We start from the raw sequence: 15,494 nt of genomic DNA on the forward strand, positions 1-15,494 counted from the left end.
TTCATTTGGACAATTGGCAGGTCAGATAAATCAGTGTTGCCCATAGTTAGCAGCTATTCTGATTTTTTTTCCTCCTCTTTGCATAAATCCAGTGTCTTATTAAACATTGTAAGCAGCCTGGTGAGACTTAGCTACATCTAGGAAAGTAGTTTTGGTTGTTGTAGTGGATTTTACAGCGGACATAATAGATATTATAATTACACAAGCAGAACCCTTTGAGTCAATAAAATGTCAGTTGTAGGAGTCTGGTCAGCTTCTAACATAGCGTAAATAAACATGAAGTGGGGAAGTCTTAAGAACAATTTTTTTCCTGTCTTCCACTTACTTTCTCCCCAATTATATTCTGAGTCCTTTATTGCAGCAGCAGTATACACTTGAACAGTAGATCAAGCATCTTAAAGTTGTTTTCAACTGTATTCAGCTTTTTTCAATAAAAGCAAACATAGTGAAAATGTTTAGCAGATGATCATTTGGATCAGCTGCCTTGAGATTTTTATTCTGTATCCAGCCCCATATGGTAATTTTGTCATTTTTCGTATGTTATAGTACAGAGTAAACCTTTGGTTTTATGTCGCATCTTGCTTACACATGGTATTCTGAAGTACTTTACATAAAAGTGAGTTGGTTATTGGCTGTGTAGTGTCTGATCAGCTATCTCTAACATACAGCTTTGGGTGATAGAAACTGACATCCTGATACTGTAAAGATTTACATTCATGCTTAACTTTATATGAAGTCCATGAGACTTTGTACTGTGTGTAAACTTAAGCACATGCATTAGTCTTTATCTCATTAGAGACTGAGAGCTAGATCCACAAAGAGATTTAGGCACTGAAATGCTGCTTTCAGCACCTAAATACAAAATTTTGATCTTCAAAACCTTTGCTCAGTTGCTGCCTAACCCTGTAGGTACTTAAAGTCCCCAAGTTCTCCCAGTGGGCATGCACAAAGCTGTCTAAAGCCTGGTGCTGCCAAGCTGCCTAAGAGCACAGCCTACTTGATTGGGCCCTACAAACAACATTGGCAACACATTGCCTATACCCAAGGATTTGTGACTGTCTTATCTTCTCTGTATTTAGTGTCTTCCACTTTCCAAAAAGTTTTCTTTTATTGTTACTCATTTCTTTACAGAGCTCATACTGGTTGTCATGGACAAAATCCTATTGATTTTAATTTATAAAGGATCTGCTTTTTAGGAAGCACCAACTAATCCAAAATACAAAGAACACATTATTTGACTCTTAGCTAGATAGAAACTGATCTTAATGGTTAGATCCATTTGTTCTAGTTGGTAGGACACATCATGCCACATTATTTCTAAATACTGTTTGACACATTGTGTAGATTCTTTGTCTCTTCTTTTGCAATGAGACCTCAAATTGGGCAAAACATGAATAATCAGTGGGAACAATTCACAGAAAATCCATAGGTTGAAAATTGGTCATCCCAAGGGCTGTATATGGCAAATGTTTACCAATTACTGATGCATTTGCCTAAGTCAAAATAAAGCTTATGAAAAGAAAAAGGACTAAATCACAATGAATATTATCTGCAACAAATATGCAAGCAGCTTTTCCCAAAAGTACCTTTTCAAGATAATGTTTTCATATGAAACATATTGGATGTTTTCCATTAAGTTACTTTATTAATTTGTCAGTACTTTTCTGAAACATTATTTGTTCTGCTCTTCTGTCCTTCATATCCAGCTAAGCTGCCCAGTTTCCTGCCATTTTTACCATTTTGCTTTTTTATAATAGCATACATTAGGTATGTGGTATTCTTTACCACAGTGAGAACATGCTAGCTGCTCTTCCCTTTTCTGTATGAACGGAGGCCTTGCATTTATTTTAAATGAAATCCCTGTTTCTCTGTAGTCGTCTGGCTAACAGCTACATTCACAGCATTACCAATCTTAGGTATGCCTCTATTAGTAAAAAGAAAAGGAGTACTTGTGGCACCTTAGAGACTAACCAATTTATTTGAGCATAAGCTTTCGTGAGCTACAGCTCACTTCATCAGATGCATACTGTGGAAAGTGTAGAAGATCTTTTTATACACACAAAGCATGAAAAAATACCTCCCCCCACCCCACTCTCCTGCTGGTAATAGCTTATCTAAAGTGACCACTCTCCTTACAATGTGCATGATAATCAAGGTGGGCCATCTCCAGCACAAATCCAGGGTTTAACAAGAACATCTGAGGGGGGTGGGGGGTTAGGAAAAAAGAAGGGGAAATAGGTTACCTTGCATAATGACTTAGCCACTCCCAGTCTCTATTCAAGCCTAAGTTAATTGTATCCAATTTGCAAATGAATTCCAATTCAACAGTTTCTCGCTGGAGTCGGGATTTGAAGTTTTTTTGTTGTAATATTGCAACTTTCGTGTCTTTAATCACGTGACCAGAGAGATTGAAGTGTTCTCCGACTGGTTTATGAATGTTATAATTCTTGATATCTGATTTGTGTCCATTTATTCTTTTACGTAGAGACTGTCCAGTTTGACCAATGTACATGGCAGAGGGGCATTGCTGGCACATGATGGCATATATCACATTGGTGGATGTGCAGGTGAACGAGCCTCTGATAGTGTGGCTGATGTTATTAGGCGCTATGATGGTGTCCCCTGAATAGATATGTGGGCACAGTTGGCAACGGGCTTTGTTGCAAGGATAGGTTCTTGGGTTAGTGGTTCTGTTGTGTGGTATATGGTTGCTGGTGAGTATTTGCTTCAGGTTGGGGGGCTATCTGTAGGCAAGGACTGGCCTGTCTCCCAAGATTTGTGAGAGTGTTGGGTCATCCTTCAGGATAGGTTGTAGATCCTTAATAATGCGTTGGAGGGGTTTTAGTTGGGGGCTGAAGGTGACGGCTAGTGGCGTTCTGTTATTTTCTTTGTTAGGCCTGTCCTGTAGTAGGTGACTTCTGGGAACTCTTCTGGCTCTATCAATCTGTTTCTTCACTTCCGCAGGTGGGTACTGTAGTTGTAAAAATGCTTGATAGAGATCTTGTAGGTGTTTGTCTCTGTCTGAGGGGTTGGAGCAAATGCGGTTGTATCGCAGAGCTTGGCTGTAGATGATGGATCGTGTGGTGTGGTCAGGGTGAAAGCTGGAGGCATGTAGGTAGGAACAGCGGTCAGTAGGTTTCCGGTATAGGGTGGTGTTTATGTGACCATCGTTTATTAGCACTGTAGTGTCCAGAAAGTGGATCTCTTGTGTGGACTGGACCAGGCTGAGGTTGATGGTGGGATGGAAATTGTTGAAATCATGGTGGAATTCCTCAAGGGCCTCTTTTCCAAGGGTCCAGATGATGAAGATGTCATCAATATAGTGCAAGTAGAGTAGGGGCGTTAGGGGACGAGAGCTGAGGAAGCGTTGTTCTAAGTCAGCCATAAAGATGTTGGCATACTGTGGGGCCATGTGGGTACCCATAGCAGTGCCGCTGATCCGAAGGTATACATTGTCCCCAAATGTAAAATAGTTATGGGTAAGGACAAAGTCACGAAGTTCAGCCACCAGGTTTGCCGTGACATTATCGGGGATAGTGTTCTTGATGGCTTGTAGTCCATCTTTGTGTGGAATGTTGGTGTAGAGGGCTTCTACATCCATAGTGGCCAGGATGGTGTTATCAGGAAGATCACCGATGGATTGTAGTTTCCTCAGGAAGTCAGTGGTGTTTCGAAGGTAGCTAGGAGTGCTGGTAGCGTAGGGCCTGAGGAGGGAGTCTACATAGCCAGACAATCCTGCTGTCAGGGTGCCAATGCTTGAGATGATGGGGTGCCCAGGATTTCCAAGTTTATGGATCTTGGGTAGTAGATAGAATATCCCAGGTCGGGGTTCCAGGGGTGTGTCTGTGCGGGTTTGATCTTGTGCTTTTTCAGGGAGTTTCTTGAGCAAATGCTGTAGTTTCTTTTGGTAACTCTCAGTGTGATCAGAGGGTAATGGCTTGTAGAAAGTGGTGTTGGAGAGCTGCCGAGCAGCCTCTTGTTCATATTCCGACCTATTCATGATGACAACAGCACCTCCTTTGTCAGCCGTTTTGATTACGATGTCAGAGTTGTTTCTGAGGCTGTGGATGGCCTTGTGTTCTGCACGGCTGAGGTTGTGGGGCAAGTGATGCTGCTTTTCCACAATTTCAGCCCGTGCACATTGGCAGAAGCACTCTATGTAGAAGTCCAGTCTGCTGTTTCGACCTTCAGGAGGAGTCCACCTAGAATCCTTCTTTTTGTAGTGTTGGTAGGAAGGTCTCTGTGGATTAGAAAACCTGGATTTGTGCTGGAAATGGCACAACTTGATTATCATACACATTGTAAGGCGAGTGATCACTTTAGATAAGCTATTACCAGCAGGAGAGTGGGGTGGGGGGAGGTATTTTTTCATGCTTTGTGTGTATAAGAAGATCTTCTACACTTTCCACAGTATGCATCCGATGAAGTGAGCTGTAGCTCATGAAAGCTTATGTTCAAATAAATTGGTTAGTCTCTAAGGTGCCACAAGTACTCCTTTTCTTTTTGCGAATACAGACTAACACGGCTGTTACTCTGAAACCTGTCACTACAAAAGGTTTTCTCTCCCCCCCCCCTTAGCTTATCTAAAGTGATCACTCTCCTTAAAATTTGAAAACAGACTCCAAGGAGAGACTGCTGAATTGGAATTAATTTGCAAATTGGATACAATTAATTTAGGCTTGAATAGAGACTGGGAATGGTTGAGTCATTATAAAAAGTAACCTATTTCCCCTTGCTTATTCCTCCCCCCCCCCCCCCACTGTTCCTCAGAAGTTCTTGTTAAACCCTAGATTTGTGCTGGAAATGGCCCACCTTGATTATCATACACATTGTAAGGAGAGTGATCACTTTAGATAAGCTGTTACTAACAGGAGAGAGGGTTTGTTGCGGGGGGGGGGAGAAAACCTGGATTTGTGCTGGAAATGGCCCACCTTGATTATCATACACATTGTAAGGAGAGTGATTATTTTAGATAAGCTATTACCAGCAGGAGAGGGGGGGAGAAAACCTTTTGTAGTGATAAACACCCATTTTTTCATGGTTTGTGTGTATAAAAACATCTTCTGTATTTTCCACAATATGCATCCGATGAAGTGAGCTGTAGCTCACGAAAGCTTATGCTCAAATAAATTGGTTAGTCTCTAAGGTGCCACAAGTACTCCTTTTCTTTTTGCAAATACAGACTAACACAGCTGTTACTCTGAAACCTCTATTAGTAGTTTCTCTTTTGTCTTATATGAATTTATCTCCCATTCTATTTATACTTTTATACCATGCCCAGCTGAGTACCTTCCAGGAGTGCATTAGATGACAATGATTATCATCTGTCACATGGGAGTTTCTTTCTATGCAACTACATTCTGCAAAGTCACTTCTAAAAAAAATTTAGGTGACAATACTTTGTCACATCTTTTCTCTCTTTAAAAATTGTATCATGGATTAACTTCCTTTTTTGTTTCCTCTGAGGAAAGGTAAACCTGTCATCAGTTAGAATTAGCTTGACACCAAGTGCATTTTATACAATGCAAAACTTTTTAGTTAATATTTATATGCATATTAATCTGCTACATAGAGGTGATAATCATGTAACATGTTGCAAAATAATATTATGAATGTAATTTATCCTGCACCTTTGGCCACTCCTCTTAAACTTTCTATCAACTTTAGTTCTAACATTTTAGACTGCTGAACTGCTTTAAAACAGCTGTCACGTTTGTCTGTTTAAAAAAAAATTTGGTAAAGAAATGATTCCTTCTCTCTATATGAATGTATCCTGTGACTGTTGATTATGATGTACAGTTGCTTTATATTTGCCTGGAATCCTTAAAAGCAAACATGAAGATCAGTTGTTAAGAACAAATATTGTCCTAGAATCCAGTACCTACATCATAATACACACCCACCCACTCAATGGGGATACTCACAGTAGTAACATTCGGCAAGTGCGTAAGTGTTTGCAAGATTGTGGCTGAAGATAAGAGATACTTCTTGCTGCATTGTATTTAATTTACCCATCTGTAAAGGGCATTTTTATGTGTTGCTTTTATATAAAAATGAGTGTGAATGGCTATAGCTAAGAGGTGCCATTTCTGCTTTGTTCTTATATATCAGCATGGGATCTCCAATGTCCCATAGTATTTGCAGATAAATTACATGCATTTTGTTACATGTGGTTACAGTTTTGTGTCACAGAAACTATTTATCCGCCAATTGATCTGTTTTTTGTTTGTTTGTTTTTGCAGCTCCTACCCATATACATCTTCTTCCAGTGCATGACCTCATAACCTTTGTTATCTAGTTACACTATGCTACAGGGTTATTGTGCAAAGTGATCACTCTGCAGGACAGCAATTAGCCCTTCCCCCAAGTGACAAACAAACAAGGAACTCTGCCAACCTAGAGTTTCACTTCAAATTGTTCCCTTCCTCCTTCTAAAGAAAAAGTGTAACCATACCAAGCAGGTAGCAATTACTCTGGTGAGATTGTATAAAGAACTTTGGTCTCCAAAGTAAGCTTTAGTCCTTGTCCTTCAAATAACTATATCTATCACAGATGCTGTGCCAGAGCCCTTCCTATCCTGTCTCCAAACAATGTTAGACAAATGAATCATGTGGCTTCAGCTTCCTGATTATCCACCTGTGTACCTTTCAATTAGTGCCAGCTGCATTTACCACTGCCCTCACCAAGTGACCGTTTGCTTTGTAAATTTAGTCTCTGTGTTACTCTGAAAGGAAAGAAGTTGCTGCTTTTTTCTCTCAGACAAAGAAGCTCTGGTTTTAGAGAGAAAATGCCAAAGTACATAGCTTAATGTTCTCTTTTCACTTGGATATGTTGAGTGGCTTTCTCTGGAAAAGACTTCCTAATCAATCTGAAGCCTGTGTTGTTTCCTAAGGTTGTCTAATAGGCTAAAGAGTACAAGTGGAAAAGAAAACAAAAGGGGGAAGAGGTTTGATCTCTGTTCTGAGTTCAAGAGCAAAAAGCTGGAATGCTGCAGCAATTAGAAGAAGAGAGAAGAGGAATGACAGGTAAGTTCCACTTCTTTTAGCCTACATCATGTTTACACACATCCGTTTCCCCTCCCCCAAGAGATTCTGAGAGCAGAAATAAAGGAGAACTTCTATCAGGGCTCTAAAGGTGGAGAAAGAATGGGGTTCCTACTTCTAAGACACTCATCAGTCTGAGAATACTAACTGGTAGTAATGTTGATTAATCTGTAATTACTGCTAGCAGTAAACAGGTGTAGTCTGGCTGTATCCAGATATACCCTGTAGATACCTGTTTTAAAAAAATAATAATGAAAGATTAGTCAAAATGTTTGATCCAACTGAACCTTTAATGAAATAGTAAAATTTTATACCTAATTTAGTAATGGACGCATAGGATCCATTTCCACATGGGAATATTAACTAGGTGTGATATTTACAAATAGCTTAGAAAATGTGCTGTAGGGAACAATATTGCAAAGCAGGAGGATGGATTGTAGATGACTTGGTAGATCACTTCCATTTATAATGTCTATGATTCTATAACCCAGCTCTATAAAACTACATTTCTCTTTTTGGAAATTTTGTTCTCTTTGATTTATTACCTCTGGGTCGATATCGTATTTGATCAATGTATATGACGCCCCACCCCCCACAAGAGATCGTGAGCAGGGATAGAACCAGGACCATTCACCACCAAAAGCACAGACTCTTTAGCTCAAATTATGTAGGCCTATGTTTGCAGGTGCAAGGTCAAGCCCCAGCAAAGTCCATGGGAGCTTTGCCATTGACTTCAGTGTGCTCAGGACCAGGCCCTGGGTGCCGAATGAAAAATCTTCAGTCCAAGATTCGTCCCATTGCACCAATTGTAAAATGGTGGCCCAAAAAGGGATTTCAGTTCTTTATCGACCTTGCACACACTCCCGCTACCAGGAGAAGCTTTATCCTGTCCTCATGAAAATGCAGGAACAAGTCACTTGCCTCAGTGGGAACATCTGCATTGTGATTAAAAAAATCTGTGGCACCAAGTCTCAGAACCTCAGCTGTGGGGCTAAAAATTACATTTCAGACGTTAGGGCTTGGGATGGAGCCAGGGCTCCCCTCCCCCCAGGTCTCAGAGCCTGGGCTACAGCCCAAGGCCACATGTCTACACTTCAGTTTTATAGCTCCCCGCATACCAAGCCCTACAAGCCCGAGTCAGGTGAGCCATGCCAGTGGCAGCCACACCGGGGGTCTTTTATCACAGAGTAGACATACCAGTGAGTCAACAGAAACCACAACGCTTTCCCAACAGGATCAAAGCCTGCTAACTGAGTGGGGTATTTCACATATTGTCAGCATATTGCAGCATTGGGAAGGGGAATCAAGACACTACACACATCTGAGGTTGGTAGAGAAGAAAGTATGGTATTATTTGAGAAATAGTTGGTAATCCTGTAAGTAAAAACTGTACTGAAATGCATAGACACGTGGGGGGAGGGTGCAGAGTGATGATTGTTGCTAGGGTGACATCAGCCTTTGCATTTCCTGACTTTTGAGTGTTTCATGGGCATTTTTATTGTACTTCTTTGTTTTTTATAATAGATAAAGATAGATAATTTAAATCATAGTTTCTCGCAGTGCGAGAAACTAACTTTAACATAGCTAGGTAGTGATGTTCTAAAATATACATACCTATTGTATAGAGAATTAACCCAGTGGAACAGTTCAGTGTGCTTGGAAAAGTTTTCATTCATAATAGTAAGTAAACTTGGGACTCTATTTATTTATTCAGAATGGCTTTCAAGCCAGGACAGCCAGCAAACACTGCAGGCAGTCACGACCCTGTCTCTCTCTGTCAGCAGGAATAATGAGAATTCAGTACAGGGAAATGTGTGGTGTATTTATTTGACTGATTTATTCGGTGACTTATAGTGTATCCATTGCTAAGACATCTGGGAATGTAACAGATTAAAAATATATCTGTTTGTAAATCACAAAGATGAGGAGGAAATTACAGGCACTGTCATTCTTTCCCCATCTGTTTTCTTTTATTCAGCAAAACCTTGCCCAATAAGATAAGCCTTTCTCTGTTCTCTGAAGGCTAACACAGTCATACTCTGACAGAAAACTTCACCCTCCAGTCATTAGTGTTTATCTAAGGACTGTGAGAAAAAGTGCCTACAGCCACAGTCCTTAATTACTAAGTAGGCATTTTATTTGTGCCTATATGTTTGCATATATGAAAGAGAGAAGTGGTCTAAAGAAGTGCAATTCCAAACCCCCAAGAACTTTATGAATTGAAACCAACACTAGACAGACTGAAGGATGATGTAATCATAATGTGTTTCTGCCAACCTCCTCTAAGCTGGCGTGCTATTTCATTTTGCACTAAGGGCCTGAACCAAGTCTCGTTCGAGTCATTGTAAAGTCAGATTGACTGCAGTGAGCTTTGTCTCAGGGCCCAGATGAAGCTTCCAAGTGTTAGCCAAAGAAGAGTTATTTGCATTAGCCCAACTGGGGCTGACAAAAGTATCATTAGCTTCATCGATGTGGCTAGGTCAATGACAGGGCACAATATCTTAACTACAGATGAAAACAAGTAACACGAACCATTGCTATTATCTGGGAGTGCCAAACAATTGGTCAGGAAAAATCAAAATACTTCCAGATTGTGAGAGGGAAAGTCAAGCCTAAAGCATTGATCTCTTTTGGAAAGTGTGGATATGCTTTATCAATCTCCTTCAGTTCCACCTGTTGCTTCACCCTCTAGTCAGCATCTTATTTGGATTTAAGCTTAGCCAGTGTGTTTTCCCACCTATGTTTGTTTCAGCTAAGCCAGAAACTGGTTTAAAGGAAAAAAAAGTAGGTCAGATGATAGAGACTAGAGGATGCCTTAGGAGGAAAGAACTTGTGAGCTTAATTTGTATAGTCAAAAAAGTGGGGTTTTGTGATTTTTTTATTCTATTGATCTTATTGGCTATGAAATACAGTCAAAGAACACTACAATAAAAAGCAATAGTGTAAAGTAAGGAGACATGTTTGTTTTACAGTAGACATTAGTGGTCAAACAAGAAGTAATTCGCAGCTTAAATAGTACTTTTAATACAAGCTTTCTCATTAAAAGTACAATCAGAGAGGAGAAAAAGTCACTAAGGAAAATGATGGTACAATCACTATATGTGTTTTGAGGAACAATTAGATAAGTACAAAAAATGAAAGGAACAAACTGATACCAATAATAAATGCCTTGTTAGAAGAATCCTCCATGGAACAAAAAATGACTCTACTGAACATTATTTCAGATGAGTGATCATGCTGAAAGTGCTCTATATTTCATTTTCATGCACCAAACTTTGCATTAGCAGGAATTAGTTGAAATTCCCCTAGTGCCCTAATGGCAAAAAGAAGAGACTGAAGGAAGTGACTTATTGCAAAGTCAATGTAAATTTGGAATATATAACCAGGAGCCTTAAAATGCTTAAAATTTGGATTTTCCTATACAGATTTTTTGCCCTAAATAAGTTGTATACGTTAATAGCTTGTATAAATCTACTGTTTAACATTTAAATATAAATATCTGCTGCTAATCTGAACTCTTAATGCAAATATAATACTTTAATGTTATACTTAGTGCTTGCATAAAATAGGGCACCCAAACAAGGCAACACCCTGAATCACCTTTTAAAAAAGAATAAATTTCTCATTATCTGTTTCCCAAACAAAAGTGTGAGCAGGCTAATTTTCTTTACATATGAAGAAGTGGAACAATTGAAAAATGTGTTAAAATTTCAGGTGACGGTTGAGAGGGATGTTTCTTTTATCTGAGCTAGTTTGCCCCTCTGCCAAAATTCAGGGATAAACTAGACTGTAAGCCCATTGCGGCAGGGACTGTCATTTTATTTTGTGTTTGTCCAGTGTCTAGCACAATGGAAGTCTATGACTAGGGGTCCTATGTGCTCTCGTAATACAAATAATAATAATTCTTAACTTTGTGCAGCTAGCTTTAAAAATGGTTTTTTGCAGAAAGTGTCATTTTTAGTCCAATCACCATTTTGATTAAAAAAACTTTGAAAAATCAAATTTCAGAAAACATTGACCACCTCTACTCCTAGATCTTCTGGAAATTTCCTTGGGCACACATGAGTGTGTACATGCTGTCTATATTGGAACTTGCATGGGGTTGCTTTTGAGCATTTTAAATTATCAGAAAAAATATATTACACACTGTTTCCTTTCAGTTTAGAACACTAAAAATGTCCAGACATAAGCTCTGAATGCCCTACCAGTTATTGAAATTAGTATTTGTTTTTGTAGTTTTAAATTGGCTTAACCCTTCTATCCAGCAGTAGCTCTAAATACAAATAATACATCGCAAATATCTGGCCAATTTTTCAATTTCCCTTACCCCTCCTCAAAGGCCAGGCAAAACAAATGGGTCCTGCAGTAGCATACCTGGGAAGTTAACAAACCTAGGCCTTTTTAAACCAGTGAGATTTGTGTATATATGTTTTTCTGTGCAATCTGTTAAATGGCTCAGGTCAAGTGCAACTTGTGTAAATGGTGTAATACATCTTAAAGTTAACATCAGCTTAACAAATATACCATTAAATAATTCAGAACTGTGGTACCTGTATACCTAGCTAAAACGCTCAGCAGTGTACGTATGAATACAGAGAACAAAGAAAATTGACTTAAAGTAAGGGTACTGGCTAGATGCTTAGAGACTAGAAAAAAAGAACATCCCTTTCCAAATAATCTGCTTGACAGATGAAACTGACAATAGCAGTGCACACAACACGCTTAATCCAGCTTTTCCAAAATCCTTTGATAAAGTTCTGCTTTACATGGCAAATTGTTACTACAGCTACCATTGGCAATGATGCAGGCAAGAACACAACTGTGAATGAAATGTGTCTGTCTAAAACCGAGAAAATAGAATATGTGTAAGCCAAGCTGGCCCACACTGGACAGAAGTATAGTGTATGTATCCCACACACCTCCGAGGTGTAGTGTTCTGTCCCATCTGGTCAGGGTCGGCTCCAGCGCTTTTGCCGCCCCAAGCGGCAAAAAAAAAACAAACAAAAAACCTTGCCGCCGAACATGGAGGCAGAGTGATGGTGTGGCCACTGAATTGCAGCTGGCAACCAAAGAAGAGTTGCATCCCCGCCGCCGAATTGCCGCTGAGTGCGAAATGCGCTGTGACGGAGCGACCACCAAATTCCCGCCACTGCCGAGCCCGACATCCTGCCGCCCCTTTACATTTGTCGCCCCAGGCGCCTGCTTGGTTTGCTGGAGCCGGACCTGCATCTAATGGCACCAAGACCACTGAGAGAGGGGGGGGGAGAGAAGAATTGGCTTTTAGCTCATGCTGTAGAGGCTCATGCACTAAGTTCCAGCGGTCCCTGATTCGATCCCGCCCACCGACAACCGGGGTCTGTCAACATTACCTATAGTCCTTTAGGCAAGTTATTAGATCGTTATTGGTTCTTAGCTATAGAAATATATCATTAGAGAGATCCCAGACAAGTGTAGTTTAATGTTGGTAAGGGGCAATCAGTTGTTTAATGCTCTGTTAGGATTAGGGGGCTCTTAACAGCCATAATCCTCAAACAATCGTACCCTATCACAAAAGCCACATTTGTCTCACATACAGATTATTTCACGGTTGGTTTTTCGTTTTTCCAAATTATTTACCTCACAATTGCAGAATCTTGGAACATAGGTGATGTCAAATTTAAAACACCATAAGAAAATTAGTCACATGTAAATGTAGACTCCCTTTTTTACTATTGTCCTTTATCCCGGGTCTCTGTCACACATTTTTAATAGCCAGAGTCACAGATTCAGGCTTTGCCAGGTTGATAGCTCTGACACTGAGCATTCAGGATGATCATCTGTATTTGTGGCAAACCACACATTTTAAATAAAGCAGGATTCAATTTAAGTATCTTGAAAGGGTGTTGGAATAATAGGCTGTTTCAGAGAACAGGAAAACACTGATAGTATGGGGAAACGTTTTCATGCTAGAATATTGGTATGTAAACTATAGCGGGAACTTCCAGATATTGTAACGTAAAAGGTTAATGAATACACTGCAGTGGCCTAAGGACAAAGGCACTGCAGCTATGTAGCTTTCACAGGTTGTTAATTGGGCAGCTGATGAACATAAATTAGGAGCAGGCACAGAGGGTGTGTTATGGGCATTACAGTATAGGAGGGAACTGAGCTCTACAGCTAAAATGAAGAGACATTGAACTTCATTTAACTTCTCTGCAATCTTCGTTGCAAAGAACAGCTTCTAGCTCAGTCAAGCTTAGCACAGCTCCTACTGGCTTGACTAGAGGGTAGGCTTCCTTCTGGGACACTTGACAGGACTGACGCCTTCAGGCCATCAGGCTCCCAGTTCAGGTCTTGCCTTTAGAAATGTGCAGGAGCCATATAAGTGAGGTCTCCAGTGGGATGGCAGGCCCTAACTCTAATTGGCTATCTTTTTCTAGTGTCTGGCCTCCAGCTGTCAGACATAATGGGCATTCCACAAGCTTTGTGAAATCACTGCTAGATTGTGTATTGCTCTAATCATACGCAGTGGATGCTTCCATGGCCTTCTGGGTCAAATGTTTGCCAGCTAATCTGATTTACATTGAAAATGATTGCTTTCCAAGGATCATATTCTATGTAACTCTGTATGACAGAGTTTTAACATGAGCTGCTGTACTGCCGCTTAATGGTGTCATAAAAATGAATGTGTCAAGTGATGCGCTGTGTCCCTGTTGCAACAGCATTATATAAAATCCTAACATGTCAAACTGAAGGAAAAGCCTAGGAACATTTCAAAATGTTTAGAATCTTTTCTTTTTTTACATATATTGAGCTTTCACACACTTGAATTGGAAATGCTGCCATACTAATTCCATTCTTGGATTTTACGCTGTTGGTGTCACCTTCCCACTGAATCTTAATGCCATCATGTCATCCAAATTAGCCATATTAACAGCCTGTATTTTGTGATGGAAGTTGCTAATATGTGTTCCAGATAGGGGAAGTGTCAGACACACGATAGTTAAAGCAGTAAGGCCTTGTTAGATATTCAGCATGTATGTCGAGTATAGCAAAATATGAAGGACATGAGTGTCTGATAATTAACCAAATATGTCCTGTAGGGAGCCAGGGTGGCTTCCCTCTGGTTCAGAGAGTAAAGAGCCACCCTCTCAGCCTGAGTGGGTGGGGCCACTCCAAGCGTACACCAATTCCCGGAAGGGGAGGGGTGGGACAGGAAGTACAAAGGGCCCAGTGAGAGGAGCACCAGGGAGGGAGACAGACAGGCTGCTGGCTGCTCCCTCCAGACCCTGCTGCCAACCCAGGGGAGGCCCTGGGCCAGGAGGAACCTGACCAAGAGGAAGGCCTGTGGCGACCAGGACTGCCAGCCGCGGAGTACCCAGGGGACCTGGAGGGGCCCGGCTGTGACCTGAAGGGGCCCGGCTGTAACCTGGGCCAGTGTGACTTCGACACAGAGGGGGAGCTGGAGCTGCCAGCAGCTTAATACCCAGACGACATGGAGGGACCGGAGAGACCTGCTTGAGAGACCGGGTAGGAAGTAGCCCCGGCACAGAACTGCACAGTGGGGTGGGTGTGTTTGGTCAGCGGGCGCGGATGGCCCCCCGCTGACCCAGCGGCGGGACCTTCGCCTCCCGCCACTGTCAGGGCCCTGGGTGAGAATGCAGTGGAGTTGGGTGGGCCTGCGTTCCCCTCCCCCGGCCAACCCGCCTTGGTAGCAGAATCGCGCGCCATGGACTCGTGCCGGCGCACCCCGGGGCTTGAGGGGCACGCTGCGGACTCAGGCCAGTGCGCCTTTTCGGCTAATTCCTCAGTGCCCGAAAGGTGTGACTAAGGCCTGCCCACGGGACCATAGCTCTCCATCGCCCCCTAGGGGCTTGGTGGACCATTGAAACCTGTCACATGTCCCAATATAACATGTATCCAGCCTATACCAAAAATATGAACAGGGTGGTAGGTGGGAGGGAGTATAATTTTGTGCTTAAGGCACAGGATGGGAATGGGGAGACCTGGAGTTTTGTTCTTGCCTGTCACAAACTTGTGGTATCACCTTGCGCGGGTCACTTATGTGTCTGTGACTCCTTTATCCCCATCTTCGAGATATGGAAATAATAATTACCATGTTTATTTCACAAGAGGGTTGTGAGGCTTAATTCATTAGCGTTTGTAAGGCATTTTCCTATCTCAGAAGACACTGTATGAATGCAAAATATTAGCTTCTGTCCCCTTTCATAAATATCATGTGTTACTGAAAATTGGGCATAAACAACTTGCCCTCTTATATCTGCATATTGATGGATTTGCACAGTTGAAATGAGGTGCACACAGAAATGCAACAAACTTTAGTATGTGCCTCTTTAGAAATATGGGCCTGTGAAAGGAACAAAAGAAAATTCTTTGGACCAAATTCTGCTCTTATTTGTCCTAGTATGAATCTGGACTAGCTCTGTCAATGCTAAGGGAGCTGCTCCATAT

Source organism: Eretmochelys imbricata, chromosome 1, assembly GCF_965152235.1.
Source record: "Eretmochelys imbricata isolate rEreImb1 chromosome 1, rEreImb1.hap1, whole genome shotgun sequence".
Classification (NCBI taxonomy): Eukaryota; Metazoa; Chordata; order Testudines; family Cheloniidae; genus Eretmochelys; species Eretmochelys imbricata.